Raw genomic sequence first — 13,567 nt, forward strand, 5'->3', positions numbered from 1 at the left:
GAGGGAAGCTAAGCACCCACAACTCTAATTGAAGTCAATGGAACTTAAGTACTTAGCATCTCTTTAAAAAAAATCAGAGTGGTCTTGGCATCTCAAGTTGGGCACCAACAGAGACAGGAAAACTTAATGGACACTTGAAAATAATGGCCAAAAGATACTGACTCTGCAATACTCCCAGCTCCTGCCAGCCCAGTGAGCAAGACACAAGAACCAGGAACAGAGCTTTGATCTCCCATATGACAGAATGTAATTTTCATTAGATACAGAGCTAAATTCAGTTTATTTGCTTTAGGGAAAGTTCACAGTTATGCAGACATCATTGAATGTTTGAATTATTTATTGCGGATTTTAAAGTCTTATTGTGGATTTTTACAAATAATTAAAAAACATATATACAAAAGAGTTTCAGCATAAATAAAAAGCAAAGGACTACAAATGCTTTCATCAGATTGAGGGTGAATACTTAATACAGGAAACACTTTCCATTATGTAAGTAAAAGCTTTTCAAAATGTTTCCAGAAACAAAAATCCAAGTTTAATGCATATTTAATAGTACTACTCATAACGCAGGATTGAAGTTCCACAGCTAAGAACTGAAACGTTAGGAAACGTGAAAGTTACATTTGAACTCTGAACCTTGGTTTAGTTGTATTCTGAAAAGGAACTGTGAGATTCTATGTTAATTGTCTCAGTAGTTCCAGTGACTTGTTCAACATAAATGTAGAAAGATGGGAGGAGCGCAAAGAATCCCATCCAATTTGGAGGGAATATCTGGCACTGGGTGCCGCTCAACATGAAGAGGCTTTGATCCAGAGAACGGAGCAAAGCGAGAAAGAAGACAGCAGCATACTGTAGTCTTGGACTGTAACTCAGACAACACATGGATCTGTGAAATTTGTAACAAACTGTGTTGCTCCTGAATTGGGCTTGTCAGCCCTAAGTGGATTCATCAGGCGCCTGATTAGACCTCTTATGCATATACCATGATCCAGTTTGGATTGACAGCTGACAATGAAAAATGGTTACAGTGACTTCACTTGACATCTGGTCCATTTAAATGAAAAAGATTATTTTTCTAAGTCCTACTTCCATAAAGAAATCTTGGAATTTGAAAGTTAATTATTACTTATATAGTGTCGTAAGTGGGCATGTTGCTTTACAGACAAATGAAAGACATTGTCCCTGCCCTAAGGAACCTACCATCTACAGACCTGATCCTACCAGATAGTGAGCTTCTAGAGATATTCAGCACCCGTCACTTACAGAGTGGGAGGGGGCTGAACAGCTCTCTGGAGGTGTTCAGCATTTGCAGGTAATGGGCCAATCACACAACCACTACCAGACACTGTAGTGCTCACTACCATGAATGGCCTTATTGGAGTCATGCCCAGCACTAACAAGATTTGCAGAATAGACCTCGTAAACATAGCATAGGAAGAGATGAGATCAACATAAACACAACCTGGTGGTTGGATTACAGAGGGACACGGTTAACACAAAATAAGCTCATGAGGTTATATGTTTTTGTAACAAGTATATTTTAGTTCCATTTGTTTTTTACATTAATTTGGTGTAGATGTGCAGGTCAGCTGGCCTTTTTCTTCTCATGTATCATCACTATTAAAATACACTTTGAGTGAGACTTATTAGGTGTACACCTCAATTGCACCTAACTATACCTTTCTTTGATGTGGTGAAACTGAAAGAACTTGACTTACAGATTAAATTACAGTGTGTGGGGTTGACAGTTAAAATACCCTCTTACTTATAAACTGAACAAATATAATATAGAGTTGCTGACACATGAATATGCACCTCAAACAATACCATTTTTAAAGCTACTTTACAGAAAGCAACAACCATGCTTTGGATCTGCCTCCTTGTGCATAAGTATTACTATACAGTTTTTAATTATGTGATGACATACTACTTCACAAAATAATGCTATAGGACATGATTTTTCAAAAGGACTCAGCACACACAGGTAGACCCAGATGTTCATAATCTGAGTTGCTCTGTGGAACACTTTTGAAAGTCATGCCATTCATTTAGTTGCCCAAATGGAAGAAATTGGGTGAGGGACTCTTTGGAAAATTTGGTCCATATAAACATTCTACATTTCTTTCTAAAAGTTTAAACTACACATACAATACAGTAAAATTTGTATTGTAATGATTATGTCCAAATGGATAGCGTTATGGTTAGGTATTCAACCTGCACCTTTGCATTTCCTTACGTTTAAATGCTAAGCTGCGTAATCTTAACAATGCCTTAATATAGTTTTTTTGTATTTAGTTTCTTTTCTTTTTACCTTTCTCTATTAAATTCATCATCAGAACAAAGAATAATGAACAGGTGATACAAAACAAAAAGAAAAAAGTATGTTTCATATTAAAAGTTAATTAAATGAAGGTTAAGCTGGTTACAAAATAGATAACTAAAATAATAATTTCTGCCCTCGTCTGTCAATGCTTGCATTAAGACATGAAAAGGTGTTTTTACATAGATTTCAGTTTGAAACATTATTGACTTTAAGACACTGTTACACCAAGAAGCAGCAAGAAGATTAATTTCAGAGCAGACACCATACTGATGGCAGCCCTTTAGAAGCTGCCAACTCTCAAGAGGGAACTAAGCCATTTAAAAAAACAACAACAAAAAACAGAATCTTCTAACCACCACCATTTATTCCCCAGATCAGAGCCAGACTTTTAAAGGTTTTACATCTCAGTGTCGGTTAGAAAAAAAAAGCTCTATATGAAAAAAGTGATTTTCTTAAACAGCTCAATTCCCTCCTGAGTACCACCTGCTTCAAAAAGGCTGCAAAAAAAGACTAGCAGCTGCTCCAGTTCAAACTGAGTATAAAATAAAAGTTCCTATTGACTATAGGTACTGTACTTCCGGTATTTTCAAACTGGTCAGGATTTAGAATTACTTAATTTTTGTGCTCTTTTATAAACATGTGATCATGAAAAAAGCTGACACAATTAAAGAATTTTAACCACAGAATTGCTGTGTACGAATTTCACTACTGTAATGCTTATCAGCTAATTAGATCCTTCAATTTTGTTCTGTTTTATCATGTAAATTTTAATGTGCCTCTAATAAGGATTATCCAAAACTTTACTTTGAATGGCCAATGGTCTCAGTCATACTCATATTTAAAATTACCAAATAAAACTTTAATATGATGCAATTATGGTTTAGCAGTGGTTAAGCCATAGGTAAGGTTGTATCAGTGAATTGCGTTTAAGAAGGGACAAGATGGCAACATCTGCTAGCTGTTTTATTCAAAACTTACAAACTAGAGTGTAAGAAAGCTTCTAATTTTCTAGATAATTATAATTTCTAGGGCAGTAATATTTTAAAATAGTTAGAATAAAAACAAATGGTTTTATAATTTGGGTCACTAGCATTTCCTTTTTTTTCAGAACCCTTTTGAAAAGATTACTAATGGATAGTCTACACTAAACTTACAATGTAGATGACTATATATCTATAGTTTATATAAATACCAGTTTTATATTTTCCCATTTTGGAATTTGAGAAAAATGATTATGCTTCATAAATTATTTGAGCTGTGCCAATTTGAAAGGGCCCATTAACTATATGATGGTGTTGTTTGCTAGGCACAGATCTATGTCCATACATTGCATCCAGTTTCAAATTACTACTGGCCCATTTACTCTAATGTAAATGTTGACTTCAGTGTCATCAATTTAAAAGTGCCACATTTACGAATATCAACATTCTTTGCTAAGTAGCATCCTATGTCTTCATACATGACAAGGTTTGTCAAGTTGCAAAGGCTGTTTGTAGGCTAATGTCAACATTTCTCCACCCTGACCCCTCACTGCAGCTGCTGCATTCACCATATTGTTGCCATGCTTCATAAGGCAGCATATTGTTTGCTTGCAATTTTTCATCTTCAATTTCAACAGTTTAAAAACTAGGAAAATTCATTTAATATTAGTTAAGGTTGCTCTGCTCTACTTACAACGTTTCCCTCACATAATGAAAAGCAAGTAAATTGTGGGAGCCAATAACCATATTTCTGTTTCTCTATCTTCACAAATATAAAATGTATCAACTATTATTACCTTCCTTCCACAACACACTGTTAACACCGATGGCTTCATCAACTACTACGTAGCCTTAAATCTGACATACATACAAGAAGAATACATATGGTTATTAACATATTAACTTCCTTTTTTGAAGAACTGCAGCAGTTAAGCCAAGTAATCTGCCATCTGTGCAGTCTCCTTTGTACAACCAATGAACTGTTGCACAGAAATTAGCTACAGAGTAAGGCTGTAGAGTAAATTAGGATTGTGACTAGTTGAGTTACATGATATCACAATGGTCTAGGATTCTTGCTATGGCATATAAACACACCTTGTCATGGCACAGATATAATTAATCTGATTCATTAATGGCTGAGAACTTAAAAATTGGATAGTAACAGACCATGAATCCCAGTGATGATTCAACCCTGTGGTATTCTAAATAAAGAGCTTTCAATCATGCTTGTACCTGTTTCCATCACTTAACATTGACTGAGACATTCCCAGCTTCAGACTGACACACAGACAGGTGAAAATCCTGAAATGTTATTAAATAGCTTATACAGTTTACTTGAAGATTGAAGATTTCTCTACTATTTTTATACCTATTTAAATAAAACAGTAGAAAAATACCTTGCGTTAGCTGAAGTTAGTCCACATCAGTTACATCAGACAGGTATGAAGGGTATACACCAGTATCACTTGGTTGGTATTTGCCAAACACTCACCCCAAAACATAAGAAGGGAGAGAGAGAGGTGGAGGGGGGCAAAGCAGCAGACCATATTTAAAACTGCAGAACGATGGAGAAAACATTGTCTTTTGGGCAGTCCTCGTTATCTTATCCTTGTACAATACCTAAACACTATTGCAATAGGCATTTCAGAAGTGCTAACAGATATAAGGATTGACAGACAATGATGGATAAATAGGCGTATGTTCGTTTTAAATATATAATAGAATTGGAATCTGTAAAAGCAGAGCCAATGCTAGGCATAAGCAGACTAAGCAATTGCTTAGGGCCCTAAGCAGCACAATGGTGCCCTCTATTAATTATTAGTATGAGCTGTGGAGGGGGCGGGTAAAAATATTCCTGCTTAGGGCCCCTGTTATAAATATAAAAGGAAGGGTAACCACCTTTCTGTACACAGTGCTTTAAAATCCCTCCTGGCCAGAGGCAAAACCCTTTCACCTGTAAAGGGTTAAGAAGCTAAGATAACCTCGCTAGCACCTGACCCAAAATGACCAATGAGGGGACAAGATACTTTCAAATCTGGAGAGGGAGGAAACAAACGGTTCGTCTGTCTGTGTGATGCTTTTGCCGGGAACAGATCAGGAGTGCAGCCTTCCAACTCCTGTTAAGTTAGTAAGTAATCTAGCTAGAAATGCGTTAGATGTCCTTTTGTTTAATTGCTGGTAAAATAAGCTGTACTGGGTGGAATGTATATTGCTGTTTTTGTGTCTTTTTGTAACTTAAGGTTTTGCCTAGAGGGATTCTCTATGTTTTGAATCTGATTACCCTGTAAGGTATTTACCATCCAGATTTTACAGAGGTGATTCTTTTACTTTTTCTGTAATTAAAATTCTTCTTTTAAGAACCCAATTGATTTTTTATTACTCTTAAGATCCAAGAGTTTGGCTCGGTGTTCACCTGTACCAATTGGCGAGGCTTATTATCAAGCCTTCCCTAGGAAAGGGGTGTAGGGCTTGGGGGGATATTTTGGGGGAAGACGTCTCCAAGTGGTCTCTTTCCCAGTTCTTTGTTTAAAACGCTTGGTGGTGGCAGCATACTGTTCAAGGACAAGGCACAGTTTGTATCTTGGGCAAGTTTTTAACCTAAGCTGGTAAGAATAAGTTTAGGGGGTCTTTCATGCAGGGCCCCACATCTGTACCCTACAGTTCAGAGTGGGGAAGGAACCTTGACAGCCCCCCAGTGGGATAGCACTGGCACAGTGTGAAGAGAGACATGAAACTTAGAGCATTGGTGGTACATTATACTGGGAACAAGTAAACTCATTTACAGTAGTTAATATAAGAAAAAAAATTTTTTTGTTTGGGAGCAATCAGGATAAAAGCTCACAGTTCAAGCAAGTAATTAGTGAAAATATTTTCATATAAATGATAGCAGAAATAAGTTGCACTCAACTTTCTAAAGATATTGAAGTCATTAATGAGTTTCCCAAACCTTCTAATGCACTTTTGATGTACCTGATTTAACCACTGATCTGTAACAGAGCTGGTATGAAATTTATTGTACTGATTCTGAAACCTAACTTGTGATGAATTTTGGAGATCTATGCATTTATTGTCCACTTAATTCATTTTTTGAAGACAAACCAATTTAAATGTTTTTTTTCTATTCTTTATTCCTGCCCCAAATAACAGGGTTCAAGTCAAATGGGTATTTGGATGAATAGCTCTATTACAGCTTAATCATTAGAGTCCATAACATTCAGAATTTACTAGTAGATTACAGAAACCTGAAGATCTATGGATAGAAAGTAAAGAACTATTAGAACTTAAGTAGGCAGCTATTTCACTAAAAAAAGAACAGAAAGCCAAAGCAAAGTAGTTTTGGTGTGTTTTTTCCCTTTCTTTGTAGCAGTCACAGTTATAAAGTTGATATTTAAAAACATGAGTGCCAAGATTTCTCATATAACTCTAAAAGTATGAAATGAAGATCATTCAGATTGTTGACAAGTCAGATTACAACAAGCGATTTTGTCTAAAATGTGTTCTTTTTACAACACACAAGAATTTCCTATTAAGCTGAGCAAACAGTATTTATTATGATTAAAAAAAATTGCTTGCAAAATATTTATTAGCATCTTAAAAAAGAAAATAAATCCCAGAAATTATTGTATTTTATTCATACATATAGGTATTCTGTTTTTTTCTTAGCACTTCCCTCATGAATAATAAACCCTAGTGCTTGGTCAAAGAATTTACAGTGATTATGATATAAGACACTATATTTGGCAGGACATGACTATTTATTTTAGAGCATACTTTAAACTAAGCATGTCTGTAAATAGATAAAACCATAGCTCTTTGTTGTGTCTTTAAAGTGTGTTTTTCCTTCCACAAGCCATATCAGTTTCAAAGACAATACACTGAGCAACAGCCGCAATGTTTGAAGGCTGAAATGTGACAACTGGATAGAGTTCTTCATGCCCACCAAGTCTATCTTTACTAAAACATATGTCCAAAAGTATACAGTGTCTTAGGTCCCTATTCAGGAAAGCATGTGCTTGAACGCTTTCCTGAATTGGAGCCTTACTGAGTAACCATGCAATTTTTCTGATCCATGTAATTATTATCATAACTATTTTTGCAACTTTTTTCATACCTCTCTCCTTTCCCTTCTTTTTTGTTTATTAGATGATATTTTTATTGTTTTGTGTATAAATTTACATTATTAGATCTTCTGGGCAGAGCTTGTGACAGTCCTCCTTCAACACCTAGCACACTTCTGGGTGCTGAAGATAATCTAATTTTTCTTGTTTTAAAACTTTGTCTTGTTCAATTTTTACTGGCACCGCCCAATATGCTCAGCGCTGTGTGCAAATGGGTACTGTGTTCCCCATTTCTAGTTTTCTCTACACTAAAGTCACTCAGTATTGCTACCACATCCTCCAGAAGTTCAGTCATATATTTCTGGAATACTTCTGGTTGCAGAGGATTCCATATGGAATCTGCCGAAAACAAGGTCTTCCAAAAGGGGATTTTAGCACTGTGATTTTAGCACTGTCAATGTTCAGTGAAGGATTAATCAAACGTGGACATATTATCAAAAAGTGACCTCACACTATTTAATACTGAATAACTTGCCTGTATACTTTCTGAACACTAACATAAATCCTGGAAAAACTCATCATATGGACAAAAACAACGAGGAGTCTGGTGGCACCTTAAAGACTAACAGATTTATTTGGGCATAAACTTTTGTGAGTAAAAAACCTATTTCTTCAGATACATGGAGTGAAAGTTACAGATACAGGCATAAATATATATTGGTACATGAAAAGCAGGGAGTTACCTTACAAGTGGAGAACCAATGTGGAAGGCCAATTCAGTCAGGGTGGATGCGGTCCACTCCCCATAATTGATGAGGAGGTGTCAATACCAAGAGAGGGAAAATTGCTTTTGTAGTGAGCCAGCCATTCCCAGTCCCTATTCAAGCCCAAATTGATGGTGTTAAGTTTGCAAATGAATAGTAGCTCTGCAGTTTCTCTTTGAAGTCTGTTTTTGAAGGTTTTTTGTTGAAGAATGGCTACTTTTAAATCTGTTATTGAGTGTCCAGGGAGATTGAAGTATTCTCCGACTGGCTTTTGTATGTTACCATTCCTGATGTCTGATTTGTCTCCATTTATCCTTTTATGTTGAGACTGTCCGGTTTGGCCAATGTACATGGCAGAGGGGCATTGCTGGCACGTGATGTCATATATCACATTAGTAGATGTGCAGGTGAATGAGCCTCTGATGGTGTGGCTGGGTCCTATGATGGTGTCGCTAGAGTAAATATGGGGACAAAGAAGGCAACGGGGTTTGTTACAGGGATTAGGTCCTGGGTTAGTGTTTGTGGTGTGTAGTTGCTGGTGACTATTTGCTTCAGGTTGGGGGGTTGTTTGTAAGCAAGGATTGGCCTGCCTCCCAAGGCCTGTGAGAGTGGGGGATTGTTTCCAGAATAGGTTGTAGATCGTTGATGATGCCAGAGCTATCATGATAACCTTCACCTTGTCCCTCTTGATCTTTAAGAGGGCTTTGCGAACCAAAAGGATCAGTAGGAAGGTGTACAACAGGCCGTCTGTCTGTGAGAGCAGGAAGGCATCGGAAAGGGAGCCCTTGCTGAGTGCAAGCAAGAACAGAACTGATGGCATTTCGTGTTCTGTCTGGTGGCAAAACAGGTCCTCCTGGGGAGTCCCCCACTTCTGGAAGATAACAGTGGTGACCTTCGTGTGAAGAGACCACTCCTGGCAAGAGGAAAAGGACCTGCTGAGGTGATCTGCCAATGCATTCCAGCCTCCCGGGAGGTGCGAAGCCTCAAGGTGAATGGCATGCTTCATGCAGGAAGTCCCACAGTCAGAGGGCTTCCTGACACACGGCTGAAGATCAAGCTCCCCCTTGCTTGTTGACGTAAAAAATTGAGGACATGTTGTCTGTCAAGACCTGCATGACCCTGCCTAAGAGCTGGGGGAAAAACGCCTGGCAGGCCAAGCATACTGCCCTAAGTTCTGTGATGTTTATGTGCAAGGAGAGTTCTTCCTGGGACCAGAAACCCTGGGGCCAGAAACCCTAGGGCCTGAGTCTGCCAAGATGGGCTCACCACCCCATGTCTGTTGTATCCAAAACCAAGGTTACTGTTGGATACGGGGCAGCAAAAGGCACCCCCTTCATCACAGAACAGAGATCTCTCCACCAAGTCAGAGAAACTAAGACAGGTGATGGAATCATGAGAACTCAGTCCAAGTGACATCTACCCAGGGAGTAAACTGACTCCAGCCACATCTGTAGGGTTCTGAGGCATAGCTGCACGTATTACATCACACAGGTACATGCTGCCATGTGACCTAACAGTTTGAGAGACACCTGGTCAGTCATAAGTGGGTGAGCTGTGACCCAGGTGATTAGATCTGACATAGTTCAGAACTTGGCCTCCGGTAGGTAGGCCCTGGTCTGGGTGGAGTTGAGCACTGCCCCAATAAACTCTATTGTCTGCACCGGTACCAATGTTGATTTCTGTTAGTTTATTAACAGACCCAGTGCCCAAAGGGTGGCACGCACTATGCCAATGCTGTGCTGAACCTGAGAGCGGCCTTTGATCAGCCAATCATCAAAGTATGGATAGACTTGTAGGCTTCAACATCTGAGGTAGGTTGCAACCACTACCATACACTTAGTGGAAACCTGAGGGCTGCTGATAGTTCAGTGGTTCTCAAACTTTTGTAGTAGTGACTCATTCACATAGCAAACCTATGAGTGCGACCCCCCTTATAAATTTAATACTTTTAAAAAATATTTAAAATTATAAATGCTGGAGTGAAGCGGGACTTGGGGCTGGAGGCTGAGGGCTCACGACCCCCCATGTAATAACCTTGTGACTCCCTAAGGGGTTACAACCTCCAGTTTGAGAACCAGTTTGAGTGATAGACTGAAGGGAAACCTAGGGAGGTGGTGGAATCCCCTTCCTTAGAAGTTTTTAAGTCAGGCTTGACAAAGCCCTGGCTGGGATGATTTAGTTGGGATTGGTCCTGCTCTGGGCAGGGGTTTGGACTAGATGGCCTCCAGAGGTCCCTTCCAACTCTGTTATTCTATGAAGCGTGGTGAATTGATAGTGGCACTGGCCCACCACAAACTTGAGGAATCGCCTGTGTGCACGCAAGATGGAGATGTGGAAATAAACATTCTTTAAATTGAGGGCAGCGTATCACTCTCCTGGATCCAGGGAGGGAATGATAAAGGCCAGGGAGACCATGCAGAACCTCACTTTCTTGAAATATTTGTTGAGGCGATGCAGGTCCAGGGTGCGCTTGTAGGCCCCCTTTTGCCTTAAGGATTAGAAAACATTGGGAGTAAAACCCTATCCATCACAAGTCTCGAGGAACTTTCTCTATGGCCCCCACATGTAGGGGGACTTGTACCTCCTTGACGAGAAGCTGCTCGTGAGAAGGGTCCATGAAGAGGGATGGGGTTGGAGGCGTGGGAAAGATGAAAACTGCAGGGTGTAACCAACTGTTACAGTACTGAGCACCCAACAGTACGATGTTATGTAGGACCACACAGGGCAGAAGGGTGATAGGCAGTCCAAAAACAAAAGTGGAGGGATGGATTCTGAATTGAATCTGGTATGTCATCCTCAGATGTACCTTCAAAAGACCTGCCTGGTCCCATCGGGGTACCTACTTGAGCTTGACTGGGAAACTGAGGTAGAAGGTAGGGGCTGACAACATTAATAGTCCTTTCTTTTATAGGGCTCCTACCTGGGAGGCCCCAAAAACCTGGGAGGCTATTGAGGCCTGAAATGCTGGAGGCCAGGGGCATAAACAGGCCTAAGGAGTGAAGTATGGCTCTTGAGTCTTTGAGGTCATGAATCTTGGAGTCTGAGAACAGGGAGGTACCCTTTAGGAGGAGTTCCTGGATTGACTACAGAACCTCATGCGAGAGACCTGATGATTGGAGCCACAAACAGCGCCTCATGGTGACCGCTGACACCATTGTTCTGGCTGCTGAGTCAGCAGCATCCAGAGTTGCCTGGAGGGACTCCCTGGCCACTGTCTTGCCTTCCTCCAAGATGGGCACGAACTCCTGCCTCGACTCCTGTGGCAAGGAGTTCTTTAACTTGACCATTGAGTCCCACAGGTTGAAATCATACTTTCCCAGCAACGCCCTGCTGGTTAGAGATTCGAAGCTGGAGACTGCCCGTGGAATAAACCTTTCACCCAAACAGATCCAGCCTCTTAATTCTTTGAGGTGGCACTCAACTGTCCTTGTCTGTCCTGCTCGTTTGCAGCGGGCACCACTAGGGACCCTGGGGGGGGGGGGGGGAGAATGCGAGTACAGGTATTCAAACTCACTGGCCAGTACATAGTACTTCTTCTCTGCCCTTTTTGAGGTAGGCAGCGGAGACGAAGGGGTCTGCCATAGCACCCTGACTGGACTCAACACTGCCTCATTGACTGGCAGGGCCTCTCTGGAAGGAGCCACTGCAGCCATGATATCAAACAGGCTCTGCATGGACTCCTTTACTCCTCCGCTTCCAGCTGACCTGTTTCAGGGGTTCTTAATGGGCCCTGAAGTCATCTGGCAGATGAAACGGGTCACTAGGATCTGCAACTGCCTCATCTGGGGATGATGAGGAAGAAGGCTAGTACCGTAAGAAGGGCTGGTCATTTCTCCTCCACCTGGACTACTTCCACTGGGGCCACTTCAGTGACCTTGGTGCTGGGGTCAGTGCTGGAGTCGGGGTCCAGTGCAGGGTCAGTGGCTTGTTTCTCGGACACCACCGAGTATGAATGCTGGGAAGGGGGTCCCAGTACCAGGGGAAACCTTCATGACTTCCAATATTGCCACTGCATTGGCAAATGGCCCAATGGCCAAGCACCAGCTGTGGGGCTGGTACTGAAGTCCGGTGCCTAAGTCGGGTATCACTACTTTTCTGTCAAATATCAGAGGGTAGCCGTGTTAGTCTGTATCCACAAAAACAAGGAGTCCGGTGGCACCTTAAAGTCTAACAGATTTATTTGGGCATAAGCTTTCGTGGGTAAAAAACCCATTTCTTCAGATGCATGGAGTGAAAATTACAGATGCAGGCATTATTACACTGACACATGAAGAGAAGGGAGTTACTTTTCTGGCAGGGCAAAGGATTGCCCCTCTGACTCCAAAGAGGACTCTTCCCTGGAGACCATGCAGAGCTGTACTCATTTCTGCCTCCAGGCGGTGCCGGGAAACTGGTGACCAATGCCAGATTGGGGACTGCTGTAGCAGGGCTTTCCTCTGGAAGGTGCCACAATGGTCGGTGCTGCGATGGAGCTCACCACCCCTTGAATACTTCTATCCCCAGAAGCTCTGGCTGGCAAGGGCCCTTGGGGGTGGGCAATACCGGGAGGGACATCAAATCCTTTCCAGCCTGGAAAGCCTCTGGAGTTGAGGGGTCCCACAGGCGCAAGGTGCCACAACCACCCCCAGGAGTCAGAGGTGGGTCCCAGACCAGGCTCAGTGCCTTACGCAGAGTCGCCAGAGTAGACCATGGATGAGTGGCCCGGCAGAGGTCTCACTTAGCTGCTCCCCGCTTGTCCCTCTTTGGCACCAGAGAGCGCCCTCTCTTGGCATGCTGTTTCTTATGCTTCTTCCTGGATGGAGAATGGTGCCAGGAAGAGCACGGTGGCGGTGAAGCACTTTGCACAAAGGCCAAAGTGCCCAACGCTGATTCAGAGTAGCAAGGCTCCGAGGATGATCTGAGGGCTGCCTCCATGAGCATGTCTTCAGACAAACATCCTTGACTTTCTGAGTGCACCGTCTGAAGCTCCTGCAGATCTTGCACTTCTCCTTTACGTGAGCTTCCCTAAGGCACTTTAGACAGCTCAAATGGGGGTCACTCACTGGCATGGCCTCCACACGCCGCAGGAGGTACCCTGAGCCCTGGTCTACACTGGGACTTTAGGTCGAATTTAGCAACGCTAAGTTGATGTAAACCTGCACCCGTCCACACGATGAAGCCCTTTATTTCGACTTAAAGGGCTCTTAAAATCAATTTCCTTACTCCACCCCTAACAAGTGGATTAGCGCTTAAATCGGCCTTGCCGGGTCAAATTTGCGGTACTGTGGACACAATTCGATGGTATTGGTTTCCGGGAGCTATCCCAGAGTGCTCCATTGTGACCGCTCTGGACAGCACTCTTAACTCAGATGCACTGGCCAGGTAGACAGGAAAAGAACCAGGTAGACAGGAAAAGAACTCATTTCCTGTTTGGCCAGCGTGGCAAGCTGCAGGTGACCATGC

General features: G+C 41.8%; 1 protein-coding gene across 6 annotated transcripts in view; it reads right to left on the reverse strand.

Moving 5' to 3' along the window:
* The window catches only part of DTWD2 (DTW domain containing 2), a 191,771-nt gene that overhangs the window by 82,681 nt on the left and 95,523 nt on the right, over nt 1-13,567 (reverse strand). The gene's annotated exons all lie outside the window — the stretch shown is intronic.

This window comes from Lepidochelys kempii, chromosome 5, assembly GCF_965140265.1.
Source record: "Lepidochelys kempii isolate rLepKem1 chromosome 5, rLepKem1.hap2, whole genome shotgun sequence".
Lineage (NCBI taxonomy): Eukaryota > Metazoa > Chordata > Testudines > Cheloniidae > Lepidochelys > Lepidochelys kempii.